Source organism: Microcaecilia unicolor, chromosome 2 (genome assembly GCF_901765095.1).
Source record: "Microcaecilia unicolor chromosome 2, aMicUni1.1, whole genome shotgun sequence".
NCBI lineage: Eukaryota > Metazoa > Chordata > Amphibia > Gymnophiona > Siphonopidae > Microcaecilia > Microcaecilia unicolor.
The window spans coordinates 352829723-352844335 of NC_044032.1; positions in this window are offsets into that span (position 1 = coordinate 352829723).

Below are 14613 nucleotides of genomic sequence, written 5' to 3' on the forward strand. Positions count from 1 at the left end.
TAATCAGATTCATCTGACAAGACCTACCTCTAGTAAAACTATTCTTCCTCTGGTCCTTCAGTCCATTGGATTCCATAAATCTCACTTTCCTCTATTGTAGAAGTGTTTCCATTCATTTACTCACTTCAGAGGTGAAACTAAGCAGCCTGTAGTTCCCAACTTTCTCCTGCTTTTGTGGAAAACAACCACATCTGCCCATCAGCAGTACTCCAAGGCTACTCCAGAAGCATGGAAGTGGTCAGAGCTGACAGAACTTCCCTAAGCTCTGTTATGATTCGGCTAAACAGCCAGGGGAATGACTGGGACTCGCTTCTGATTGTCCTGTTAGGGATTGAGCTGACGTCTGAGGCAGCAGACATCAGAAGTCAGATCTATTTAAACCTTCCTTTCCCTATAGTCCATGCTTTAGCGTTGATCCCTGTCATCTGAAGCCTGTTACCCTCTCTCTGTCTGTGCTAGTGCACACTGTGCTTTTGTGGGAGTTTACTCCTCTCAATGCTCGTAGCTTCTCTGTGTGCTGGTTGTTCCCAGCGTATGCTTGTTTGTTTCCCTAGCTAAGCTGTTTTCCCTGATTACATTGCTTCCCTGCACCTGTGGGTGCTCTGTTGCTCTGCCTCTGTGTGCTGACTGGGTTCTGGTAAGAACATTGTTTTTCCCCATTGTTAGCTTTTATCCTTTAACTGCAGTGTAAGCCGTGCTTCTCCCTGACTTGTGTTTAGCAGTCCTTCCCTTTAGCCTGCTTTTACGCTTTGTCTGTTGTGCTTGTGTCCTGATTCTTGTGAACATTGCCCTTATCTCATTGGTGTATGTAAAGGCAGCTTTTCCTGTTTTCTTGCTTTTCCCTTTGTCTCTAGTGTCTATTATCTAACTCTGTGGCACACAGCCTTGCGTACTCTTGTGTGTGGATTCCCTTGACCCTTGAGTGCTGTGTTGCACAGTCCTATGTATTCCTATAGTGGTTTCCCATACTCCTTGAGTGCTGTGTAGCAGCGCCTTGTGTATTCCTTTAGGTGGCTTCCCTTTTCCCTTGGGTGCTTTGTAGCACAGCCTAGTGTATTTATGTGCTGTATGGTACAGCCTAGAGTGTTTCTATGGAGCTTCGCTCTTAGGTCTGTGTCCCATTCTGTCCTTGGCTTTCTCTTCCCCTGGTCGTAGCCTGTACCTGCCAGCTACTTGTCTGTCACCCTTCCCTTGTGTCACTAGCTAGCGCTGTGTGCATTGCATGATCGCTAGTCCCTTTTGGGACCCCTTGTTCTTTTTCCCATCCCCAGTGTGTAACTTGGTTCCAGTTTGGCGTGAGGCCTGCACACTTGAACTCTGTACGAGTGGGTTCCCATTCAGCTGTGAGGCCCGCCTGAGTGGTCTATCTCCCTTTTCTGGTGGTGCTAGTTGTTTGTCATGAGTGTGCGGGGCTTTGTGGCCGGGGTATTGCTTGTGCCCGTTTGGTCCACCCTAGGCCTTGGCCAAAGTCCTTCCTAAGCCTCGGCCTGGGCACAAGGGCTCACGAACAGTTTAACAAGTTCATTCTACACTCTTGGATGTTGATTACATGAACATGTCATTGGGGCATGCTAGGGGAGTGCAGTATCTAGATGCTATAAATGATTGCTTCATGGAGCTGCTAGTCTTGGAACTAATGAGAGGCGGAATTATGTTGCATTTAGTTCACAGTGAATCACAGGCCCTGGTGTACGTGGGTAATAGTGTGTCAACTTGACAGTATTGATCATAAAGTAGTTAAATTTGATGTAATCACTTGATGGCAAATATAAAATAGAACTACTATTACTGTAAAGAAGACTGATAACATGAGGAATTTGGGAAGAAACTAAGAGAGATTTCTGCACGTATCTTGGAAGCACAGATAAAATGTATTTCACACATTAAAAAGGTTACAGGAAAACCAAGGACTCCTTTTTTACAAAGCTAGGCTACTGATTCCCATGCAGCAAATGCAACAAAGCCTGTAGGACTTGAATGGGCGTCGTCATATTTGCTGTGCCAGAATCGCTAGTGTGGTTTCGTAAAAGGAGCCCCAAGTGATTGCAAAATGGCTAAATGGTGATTTGAAAGAGGTTATCATAGCTGAAATAAACTTCTTTAAATTAAAAAAAAAATGGTGAGGGGAAAAACAAGTTCAAATTAGGACATAATCACTGATAAATAATATTGAATAACCATGGCAAGAAAGATTTTAAGAAGCTTGTCACAAAGCACAAATTAATAACTCCTTTTTAAATATATATATATATAAACAAGAAGTCTGGGAGGGGTTGAATTTGACCACTAGATGACCAAGGCTAAAATGGATGCTCAGGGAGGGCAGGGTATCTGTGTTTGTTTTGCTGAAGAGAATGTTTGTGCTGGTCTCACAACACGTGCATTTACATTGTTATTCAGCTAGTTAAACCAGGAACCCAGCTTCCACAAGGAAGACTCTTTTTTTTTTTTTCTGCATGTCACTGTTTATTGCAAAATGAGTATGAACATTTACTTTGACCATATTCAACATGAAGGGAACAGGAGTATGCCCTCTACAGGATACAGTAGGAATCAAGAAGAAAGTAGAGGGTGATTCATGACTTACAAGCCTGGAGGATTCAAGTTCAAACTCTTTATTAGGTATTTATTTGTTACATTCGTATCCCACATTTTCCCACCTTTTTGCAGGCTCAATGTGGCTTACATATAACCGTTAACGGCGTTAGCCGATTCCGGTCTGAACAAATACATGGTATGAATGAATACAAAGTGATATTGTACCACAGTGAAGGACCCGACATGGGCCTGCCTCAGGGGTCACAAGACTGCACATAAAATATACAAATGTACAAAGCATATGTAAAACAGAAGGGGGGTAAAAAGGCTGAAAATAGCCGTGGCCATGCGGTAAGATTGCTCTTACTATGTGGCCAAGCAAGGGGGAGCACTTACCGCCACCCAATGAAGTGGTGGTAAGGGCTCCCACGCTAACCTGGTAGAAACCGGGTAGCATGCAGCACTGTCCAATTACCACCGGATTAGGACCACGCTCAAAAATACAACCCTATTTTCCCTAGCACGGAAAATGGCTGGGCTGGAAATACTGCCGGTGCCTGCGTTGGGCTTGTGGTAGCTCCAGAGTAGTATGCAGTAAGCCCATGTTGGGCTTACCAATGCTTTGTAAAAGAGCCCCAAAATGAGGATGAAATAAAAAAAAAAAAGTGTGAATCAGGTGCTACAATTATGAATCAGTGGATCAAACAATTAAAAAATGTTGAAAAATATGTGAACCCTAAGATAAAATATCAAAACAAATATTGTGTATATATACTGCGATCAAAGAATAAATATTGTGCATTATGAGCTGGTGAAGGTGCAATATTGTGCTAAAAAGCCATACCTGTAATGCATAACACATAGCATTGCCCCAAAAGATGGGGCATTTTGATACTTGAGCCACTAAATGTGGAAATACCTAAAAACATAAGGAGTAGACTGAGCAAAAAACTTTGCTCCCTTCTTCAAGGAATGTCTTTTCAAAGTTTGCTACATACAGGTTGGCTGTCTCTGAGGCCACGATGGCTTCCATTGCTGTATTCTTAATGTCCTTATCAGAAATTTTCAGTCAATGCAAATTCTTTTTTTTTTTTAATTTCAATGCAAATTCTACCAATTTGTAAATTCCATAGATAATAAATAGAAATAAAACAAAACATAGAAAAGAAAATAAGCTGATACCTTTTTTATTGGACTAACAATACATTTCTTTGATTAGCTTTCGAAGGTAACCCTTCTTCAGATCAGAAATAAGCAAATGTTGATAACAGTATAAAATCAAAGCTTCACAGGAAGCGGTGGAATGGGTAAGCTGCCCCTGTTTCTCGCCTTACCCACCCCACCTTTTTCCTGTGAAGACTGTCATTGGAATGCTTTGACGTTTCAGTTGTATTTATCAACATTTATTTCCGATCTGAAGAAGGGTTACTTTCGAATGCTAGTCAAAGAATGTATTAAGTTAAACCATAAAAAAGGTAATGGCATGCACACTGGGGGTGAAATCTACCGCCGAGCTCCTGCAGTAGCCCGGCAGTAGTTCCGGATTGGCGTGTGGCAAGCCTGTTGCCAAGTGCCAACCCTTCAGTAAAAGGGCCCTTTTGTTCTTAATTTTTGTGTTAGTACAAGCAGAGGTAAGTTTGTTACGTTTGTAGGAAGAGCTTCCTCTAGACTTGTAATAAACAAATTGAGGGGTCCTTTTACAAAGGTGCGCTGAAAAATGGCTTGCGGTAGTGTAGGTGTGGGTTTTGGGCATGCACAGATCCATTTTTAGCGTGCCTGTAAAAGCCTTTTTTTTTTTTTTTTGCCAAAAATGGATGTGCAGCAAAATCAAAATTGCCGTGCATCCATTTTGGGTCTGAGACCTTACCATCAGACATTGACCTAGCAGTAAAGAATCCGGGCGGTAATGACCTACGCGTATCAAATGCCACTTGGTGTGCATCTGTTAAGTGCACCCGAAAATAAAAAAAATATTTCTCAGACGCGTGTATCGGACATGCGCCAAAAATGAAATTAACTCAAGAGCCATGCGGTAGTGTACCTCCATTTTGGCACGTATTGGGTACGCGTAAACGCTTACGTGGCTTAGTAAAAGGGCCCCTATGTTTTTCATGCAGTCATGTTCATTTCTTCTACATTTCTCAAATTTAATTTTCTTAATTTCTCTCCTAAATTCATGTAACCTCCTATTATAATTACCAAAAGAGGACACTGCTAAGCTGTTGAATCAATTAAAAATATGTGGACAAAAGAGAGTCCTCAGAAAGCTTGGACTGAAACCAGCCTCACGCAAAACTAACCAGCACAGGGCTCTCTAAAAAAAATAAAAACTCTACTAACAACAGTAAAGTAGAAAAAAAAGTCAAAATTGTATGAAACAACAGCATATAGCAGTGCTCTCAGCGTCCCATAATATGGCACAATTACTTAGTTATGGCATTCACATCAGATATGAGTTTTTGATTGATGTGAATGTCACAAGTAATCACTCCATATTATGGGATGTTGAGAGCACTGCTATATTTTGTTGTTTCATATGATTTTGGCCTTTTTCCATGTTATTGTTAGTGGAGTTATTGATTGATTGATTGATTGATTTTAATTAATTAGAGATCTGTGGTGGTTATTTTGGCTTCAGGCTGGTTTCAGCTCAGGATTTTTTCTGAGTGCTCTTTTTTTCTCCACATATTTTTAATTGGTTCAACAGCTTAGCTGTGTTTTCTCATTTGCCATAATTGCTTTTGTTGTTTGACCTCAGGCTATATATTTGATTTGATTTTTTTTTTATGTTTTGACATTCTTTTTAGAATGGCCTGGAGGAGTGGCCTAGTGGTTAGGGTGGTGGACTTTGGTCCTGAGGAACTGAGTTCGATTCCCACTTCAGGCACAGGCAGCTCCTTGTGACTCTGGGCCAGTCACCTAACCCTCCATTGCCCCATGTAAGCCGCATTGAGCCTGCCATGGGTGGGAAAGTGCGGGGTACAAATGTAACAAAACAAAAAAAACATGTTATTACTGTCTAACTCTACTAGACTCTGTATTCTTTTTAGATGTGTTAATGAACAATCATAAACTCGAGAAATATTTTCAAAATAAGCATTCCAATTCTTATTAAAATCTGCATCTGTGAATGTTTTTGGCTCTTTTACAATACTACTACTACTATTTCGCATTTCTGTAGCACTACAAAGCTCTCTAGGGATTCTTCTGATACAACAGTATTCCAGAAGCATAAAATTCATTTCTGCTTACTCATTTATTAAGGCGTACTAATTCAACCCATTCTCCTGTGTGGGTCTCAGAGAATTCTTATCAGAAAAAAGACCCGTCTTTTTCTTCTGTCCTCAGACCTGTTTAGTGCATCAGGACCCAGTTACCATTAGCCCAGAATTCCTCTCATGTGGTCTGTGATTTGCAACAGTAGAAAAGAAGGAACCCTCCTGCCCCCCCCCAATTCTCCCAAATAGGCCCCGATGATCAGAAGCAAACGCAGGCCCTAGAGGCCACACCGGACTAGCATCGGTGTTTGCTGGCACACCATGCTCAAAGGCCCCCACTGTGGGGAATAGCAAGCATGCAAATACATGCTGATGTGCTAATTCCCTATTCCTCCCCAATGTTCAGTGGGCAGAGCACCAAACAAGGGCACTCTGCCCACGACAAGCCAGCTCGGAGCTGGTGTTAGGGTTGTGCCAAGCTGTGAGGAGGAACAGGGAGACTGTGCAAGATGCTTGTGTTTTCTTCCTCAGGAGGAGATTCAGAAGGCCCAGAACTAGGGTCAAATGAAGTTTGGAGGGAGGGGGGATGCGAGTGGCAAAAGAAAACAGAAGAGCTTTGGCCATAAAATGGTGTCTTTCTTGGTAGTGGTAGTCACCATAGAGGGACTCTCACTTGTACAGGAGATGTCTCCATGACACCGATCCTGGAAGGAGTTTTTTCTACTTGTGGTGTTGGCACCTCTTCCTCCTCCTCCTCCACCCTTCTGGGCATATGATGAAGAGCTGTGCTTAACACACAACTCTTCAGCCCATGCGCCAGACACTGTCCTACCACCAAACTCCCAAATGCTCAATGTTAACAACGCACCTAAATTTGCATGTCATTAGTGCTGAGCATTTTGGAATTCCTTTGCCGCACTGATGTGGGGGTAAGCGCCAGAGTTTTGAGCATCTGCACCTGAATGAGTTTCATACATCTCTTTACCTTATCTCCTCTAATGGCACTCTAAGTAGGGTAAGTTATCCAATGCCAGGAGCAGATTTGTTTGTTCAGTTCTGCTTTTTAACTTACATGTGTAAGGAAAGTCCCTTCGTAATTCCTGACTTTATAGTATTTTGACCTCAGAAATTAACTCTAATGGCAGCTATGTGTATATGCAGCAGAGATATCTCCCACTTTGGTAACACTGTGATGTATTATGATCATTTCCTCAAAAATTGATGTCACAATCTTGATGACTCCTAATGACCTCTGAACAAAATAAGACTGGGAAAAAAAAAGCTCAGGATGTGGTTGGTTGGCTGTGCATCAGTTGAAGGGAGCAGTCAATATCTGAAAGAAGCTCAGAGAAGCTGCCAGATCATTTGCCATCTGGATTCTGGCACTGAGGTAAGGTAACAGGTATTCTGGCACTTACTTCTGCCCTACTCTTAGTGTAGCTTTGTGGCCTTCAAGCAAGATTCCACAGAAACCACAGGCTCTGTGAGCACCTCTGAAGGGTCCATGTGATTTTACTTACACAGTGGGAGGAGCCGAAGGAGAGAAGGGAGAGTGATTTGGGGATCCATAGAATTTCACAGTACGGATTATTATAGCAGGGTCCTTTAAGCAAAAGAAGTTTGAAAAGCACTGAGGTCTAATTATTCATGAGCAAGACCAGCAAAATTCAATAATATTTTTTCTTTTGACATGATTCTTTTAGTGGAAATTCATTTAAAGCAATATAGCCTCTCTGCTCTTCAGTGTATATATATATATATATATATATATATATATATATATGCTCTTCTATAATAAAACTCACCCTCAACGTTCTGAGGACACTGACGTCAGTGAAGCGAAGCCCTGACTTCCTTCAAAAAGGTTCAAAGGTTCGTGGTGGTGAAGCCACCAAAATCGCTCTGGGCCCCGCCCTCGAGGGCGGAGCAATGGCAGAACAACGAAGGGGTTGGCAGGGAGGGAGGCGGGGGGGGTGGGAAATCGCTCTGGGCCCCGCCCTCGTGTCAAATGTCATGACGTTGGGGGCGGAGCAATGGCAGAACAATGAAGGGGTTGGCCAGGGAGGGAGGGATTGGAGATGAAAACCTTGCTAGCGCCCGTTTCATTTGCTCTGAAACGGGCCTCTTTTACTAGTATATATATATATATAACAAAACATTTACTTTATAAAAATGAACAACGCAGCAAGGAACGATGGTGGTAAAGGGATATGCAAGCCTTCAGTGGTGTTATGCCACTTGAAAACGAAAAAGGGATAGTGAATATTTCTGAGCAGGTTTCCCGACCCCTCTCAGACTCTTCGCTCTTTTCTTTCTCTTTGAATTTAGTCATCTTTGTATTTTGCTTTATATTAAATCCAAATAAGTGTTTTTTTTCCCCTTCTGTGTTATTTACTGAGGGATCTTTTTACAAAGCCGCAGTAAAAAAAAAAAAAAAAAAAAATAGGCCTGCAATAGTGTGGGCGCATCTTTTTGTCGCACACTGGGCCACTTTTTACCGTGGCTGGGGAAAAGGCCATTTTTTAATGGGCCGGGAAATGGGCGTGTGCAAAAATTAAACTACCGCGTGCCTATTTATGGCCTGAGCCCTTACCACCAGCCATTGACTTAGCAGTAAGGGTCACACACTACTCACACAGTAACCATGTAGCGTGCGCCAATGTGGCCATGCTGCCAATTACAGCCGGGAATGCTCCTGCAGGATTTGGTGCTTGCCAAACTCAGAATTACCACTGGGTACATGTGGTACAATTGGTAGTGCCAATTTGGTGTGTGCTACCTGTGCATTAGCACTCCCTAAAGATTCCAAGTGAAATTATTTGCAAAAGCTGAAAATATTATCCTATATAATAAAAAGCACCTCCAACATTCTGAAGCTGACTCTGTGGCAGTGTAGGGTTCATAAGTCTGTAGTTCAGCGTTTCATTGGCTCTCACCGTCCCTGCCCTCACCTCAAGGAAACGGAATGCTGCATAGTTGCCAAGCAAACAAACGCGACGTCACAGGAACGAAGAACCAATCAGACAGAAAGGAACTCGGAGGAGGGAAGTGGAGTGGAATGAATCTCTAACAAACAATCATATACAGGGAAGTATGAACATCAGTGGAGGCAAGTGCACAGAATGGAAGGGAAGACAATCATTTAATCACTTTGTCACTCAAACACATCACACACACACAGACAGACATCACACACACACTCAATCACTCTGTGCATCTCTCTCTTGCACTGTCTGTAAAACACACTGTCACTCTCAGTCTCTCACATGGGCAACTGTATGTTGCATTCTCAGGAGTAAGGATCTCTTCTGATGTGATTGTTAAACTGATTGAAGGGCCTGAACAAGGAAAACTTTTACCACATTGTAACACAGTTTACACAAAAAATATTGTATATAAAGAAATCTTACACATGTAAACAACAATTATATTCAGAATACAACCGTGGAAACATTAATGGCAGGAACTCATTACATTGCTAGCGCCCGTTTCATTGCATTAAGCAACGGGCCTTTTTTACTAGTATATGTATATATATATATATATATATATATATATATAGCTGTTACTGTAAATTATCACATCAGTTTGTAAATAGTGAGTACTGGTCTCCGTATCTCAAAAAAGATATAGTAGAATTGGAAAAGGTACAGCGAAGGGCGACGAAAATGATAGTGGGGATGGGACGACTTTCCTACGAAGAGAGGCTGAGAAGGCTAGGGCTTTTCAGCTTGGAGAAGAGACGGCTGAGGGGAGATATGATAGAAGTGTATAAAATAATGAGTGGAATGGATCGGGTGGATGTGAAGCGACTGTTCACGCTATCCAAAAATACTAGGACTAGAGGGCATGAGTTGAAGCTACAGTGTGGTAAATTTAAAACGAATCGGAGAAAAGTTTTCTTCACCCAACGTGTAATTAGACTCTGGAATTCGTTGCCGGAGAACGTGGTACGGGCGGTTAGCTTGACGGAGTTTAAAAAGGGGTTAGATAGATTCCTAAAGGACAAGTCCATAGACCGCTATTAAATGGACTTGGAATAATTTCGCATTTTAGGTATAACTTGTCTGGAATGTTTTTACGTTTGGGGAGCGTGCCAGGTGCCCTTGACCTGGATTGGCCACTGTCGGTGACAGGATGCTGGGCTAGATGGACCTTTGGTCTTTCCCAGTATGGCACTACTTATGTACTTATGTACTATCATTAATTGTAAGCCAAGGCTGTCCTCTTGTGGCAATCCCTTATAGTTTCACTAGAAATTTATACAGTATTCCAATGTGGGTAATCATATTGGTGAAAAACAAAAACAGCTCCACCAGCAGTGCAAAACGTTACAGCATTGGCTCTTAAATCAGGGTGCTTTGTGATGAGGCAGACTTTGAAGATGCCGCATTTTATAACATCCTTCATTATTTGGTTTAGGGACGTTTCCTGAAAAATCCTTAAGCCAATGTGCAGTGGGACTGACAGGCAGCAGTGCATTACCTAACGGATGGGCAACCTTTATATGCAGAGGGCCACCTGAATGCCAATACTGTCCCTAGCGGGCCGCACACAGAACATTAACAAATGCACCATATAATTGACTGCCAACAAAACTGAATGTGATGAGTAAATGAAAATAAATGAGTACTAGAATAATGGTCTGTTACCATATAGTCCTGTCTTTCCAAACAGTTGCTAACACTGTCTTCTCCTGTTGTTGTATCCTTCAGTTGTTCCACTGACGACAAAACTCTGGTTAATGATGTTTGTTCGGGCCGCAGGCTATGTTCCATGAATAGTTCTTATGGCCTCGCGGGCCACAAGTTTCTCACCCCTTCTTCATCTGGTTAAACCTAACTGGATAGCTTAAATTAGCTAACTTTAACAGGATATTTAACAACATCAATGGTTAAGGTGATGTTTCTGAATGTACCTAGATAATGATACCTGATGCTGAAATCCAAATATAAGTATCGTGTGTATGGTCTTTTACACTGCCTAATCCATCAAGCTTCAGAATTTCAGAGATTCAGCTTCAATTTAAACTGTTGCAGCCATTTTGATATTGCATGTGGATAGCTGTTTCAATGTTGATAAGCCAGCATCCTAGTCTGACCCAACATGTGCTTCATGTACTTCCTGCATGAACATTTATATCAGGCTTGTCCAATCTTTTCCTATCCGGAGCCACATTTTATATTTTGTAACATTTAGAGGGCCGAAATGTGCATGCATGTGTTCATACACTAATGCTCTTTCTGAGAATCACACACTCGCATACTCTCTAAGAACACATGAGAAAACTGGAATTATGAATCGAGTAGCATATATGCCACAGTTCAAAACCATTTTGGTATTTTAATACAAACTCTCCGGGTAACAATTCAGTAAACACATATTGTTAATAAAATATGGCTACCCAGAAGTGCATGCACTGCATCTTGAATAAATAACCAGAAATCCTTAGATAATGAACAGTCCCACCATAAATGCAAAAAGGTACCCAAAGCACACATTGTTTCCAGCACAGGAGACAACATAAAAAATGTCCCACTTAAACACCCAAATGATCATAATCTTCCATTGTCCAACATCTGATAAACGTACTGAAGTCCCCTGGCCTTCCAAACAGCGATCTGTTTCCAACACAGGGAACAGCATTAAAAATTCCCCATTTCAAGACTTAAATGGAATAAATCTGGAATACCTAGTCCCCCTTTCACCAAGCTGTGGCAAAAGTGGGACAGCTCGTGTTTTACACGTGCGCCAAGGCCCATTTTTACCGCAGCTGGTAAAAGGGAAGTTTCTTGCTTTCCTACAGGAAATGGCTGGGAAGCAAGTAAAGCACTCCACTCGTTGCCATTTCGGGTTGGGGGAGCCCTTACTGCCACCCATTCAGGTGGTGGAAATGTCTCCTGCGTTAACCCGGTGGTAACCGGGCAGCGTGCAGCACTGCCCAGTTACCACCGGCTACACTCAGCTTCTCTGCCTGCAACAGATTTAGGCGTGCCATGAGGTTGACAGCTGCGAGGCACTGGAAGTTGAAGCTGTTCTTGCGGTATCAAGCTTGCTACTGCAGGAACAGCTGCAACTTCTGGTACCATGCAGCTCCGAACCTCATAGCGCAGCAATACCTGTTGTGGCAGAGAAAGCGGATCCTGAGGGAGTATTTAATCGGGGACTTCAGAGCTTCTGCGGGCCATTCACAGAAGGGAAGCAAGGCTCCTCTCCATCGAAAGGTGAGCAGTAAAAGACAAAGAGGGGCATTTTCGAAAGGGACGTCCAAGTTGCAATTCTTACAAAACGGCGAAATCCAGGGGCGGGGAAACCCGTATTTTCAAAACAAGATGGATGTCCACCTTTCGTTTCAAAAATACATTCAGAAACGTCCAAATCCTTAAATTTGGACGTTCCTAGATTTGGTCGTCCTTAGACGTGGAGGTTTTTGACTTTTGGCAATTTTTGAAACCAAACATGTCCATGTCAAAAACAGCCAAATGCAAGCCATTTGGATATGGGAGGAGCCAGCATTTGTAGTGCACTGGTCCCCCTGACATGCCAGGACACCAATCGGGCACCCTAGGGGGCACTGCAGTGGACTTCATAAATTGCTCCCAGGAACATAGCTCCCTTGCCTTGTGTGCTGAGCCCCCCAAACCCACTACCCACAACTGTATACCACAACCATAGCCCTTAAGGGTGAAGGAGGGCACCTATATATGGGTACAGTGGGTTTGTGGTGGGTTTTGGAGAGCTCGCTGTTTCCTCCACAAATGTAACAGGTAGGGGGCGTATGGGCCTGGGTCCGCCTGTCTGAAGTGCACTAAAACTGCTCCAGGGACCTGCATGTGCTGTCATGGACCTGAGTATGACATCTGAGGCTGGCAAAAAATATTTTAAAAGTTTTTTTTTAGGGCGGGAGGGGGTTAGTGACAGGAGGTCATCCCTGATTCTCTCTGGTGGCCATCTGGTCATTTTGGGCACATTTTTGTGCCTTAGTCAGGGACTGTCTTTCTTCTATGTTTGTGCAGCGCTGCGTACGCCTTGTAGCGCTATAGAAATGCTAAATAGTAGTAGTAGTTAGTCATAAGAAAAATGGGTCCGGGTGAAAATGTCCAAGTGCTTGTCAAGAAATCCTTGTTTTTTTCAATTATGGCTCAACGACATCCAAGTGTTAGGCATACCCAAGTCCTGCCTTTGCTACACCTCCAACATGCCCCCTTGAACTTTTGGCTGTCCTTGCGACAGAGTGCAGTTGGAGACGTCCTAAATCGGGTTTTGATTATGCCGATTTGGACGACCCTGGGAGAAGGACGTCCATCTTCCCATTTATGTCGAAAGATGGACGTCCTTCTCTTTCGAAAATGAGCCTAACAGTGTCTATTGCAGATGACAATGGAGGATATCATTCAGGTGCTTTTGTGACCAAGCAAATGAGGTTGTCGGGCCGAGTTCTGGCCTGCGGGCTGCAGTTTAGACAAGCCTGATTTATATTATTTATTTATTTGGATTTTGCTCACACCTTTTTCAGTAGTAGCTCAAGGTGAGTTACATTCAGGTACTCTGGATACAGTGGTGTGCTGGAGCGGGCTCTCACGGGCTCGCGAGAGCCATTTGTTAAGTTTTTAAGAATTTTGGGAGCCGGTTGTTAAAGTAGGCCTCCCCATGGCTACTTTAACAACTGACTCCCAAAATGTGGACTTGGGCCCCCTCCTGAATTCTCTTTTACTTTGCTGGCAGTGATGCTGGCCCCACCAGCCAAGTAAATAGACTGCTGCTGCTCCCTGCTCCTTGTTTCTGACTCTGATCATCAGGCTGGAACTTTTCATGCAAGTGCATGAAGGTTCCATCATGTTGCTCAGAGCCAGAAACAAGCAGCAGAGAATAGTGGCAGTCCATTTCTTGGCTGGTGGGGCTCGGCAAAGGTATGCCTAGCGTGCCCGCACAAGGGAGAAGAGAGAGAGGCATGTATTCCCGCACCCCACCCCCAAAATTTCAGGGCCGGCTATGCCCAGAAAGAGAGCCCATTGTTAAAAATTTACCAGCACACCCCTGTCTGGATATATCTCTGTCCCAGGAGGGCTCACAATCTAAGTCTGTACCTGAGGCAAAGGAGGGTTAAGTGACTTGCCCAAGATCACAAGGAGCAGCAGTGGGATTTGAACCAGCCACCTCTGGATTGCAAGACCGGTGCTCTAACCACTAGGCCACTCCTCTACTCCCACATAGTAACTCCCACATATGTGTAAATGTACATGGGGGAAATTGTACCCGTGATTTCTGCAGGTTTTACAAGGCTACTTTATGTTTCAATCATTTTTAGTAGCAAATATACAAAAAGGAAATTACATAACACCTACAAAACCCCTCCAGGCGGTAGTTCCAGATTGGCACGTGGCAAGCCTGTTCCCGCATGCCACACTTTAGTAAAAGGGCCTCAGAATGAGCTTCCAATAGGTGCCATAACCAGCACAATAGTCCACAGAATCATCTATGGACTCGCAGCAGATTACATGACGGAACGTATCGATCTACTATTAAGAAAGATGACGAGAACAGCAAGAACCTACCTAACCCTTCACTTCCCCAATTGCAAAGGTATAAATACAAATCTTCACATGCCACCAGCCTCTCATTTATAGACACACAACTTTGGAACTCACTACCCAAAGACCTGAAACTCACTACTACTACTACTACTACTACTACTACTACTTAACATTTCTAAAGCGCTACTAGGGTTACGCAGCACTGTACAATTTAACATAGAAGGACAGTCCCTGCTCAAAGAGCTTACAATCTAAAGAACACGTGAACAGTCAGTCTGATAGGGGCAGTCTGGATTTCCTGAAAGGTAAGAGTTAGGTGCCGC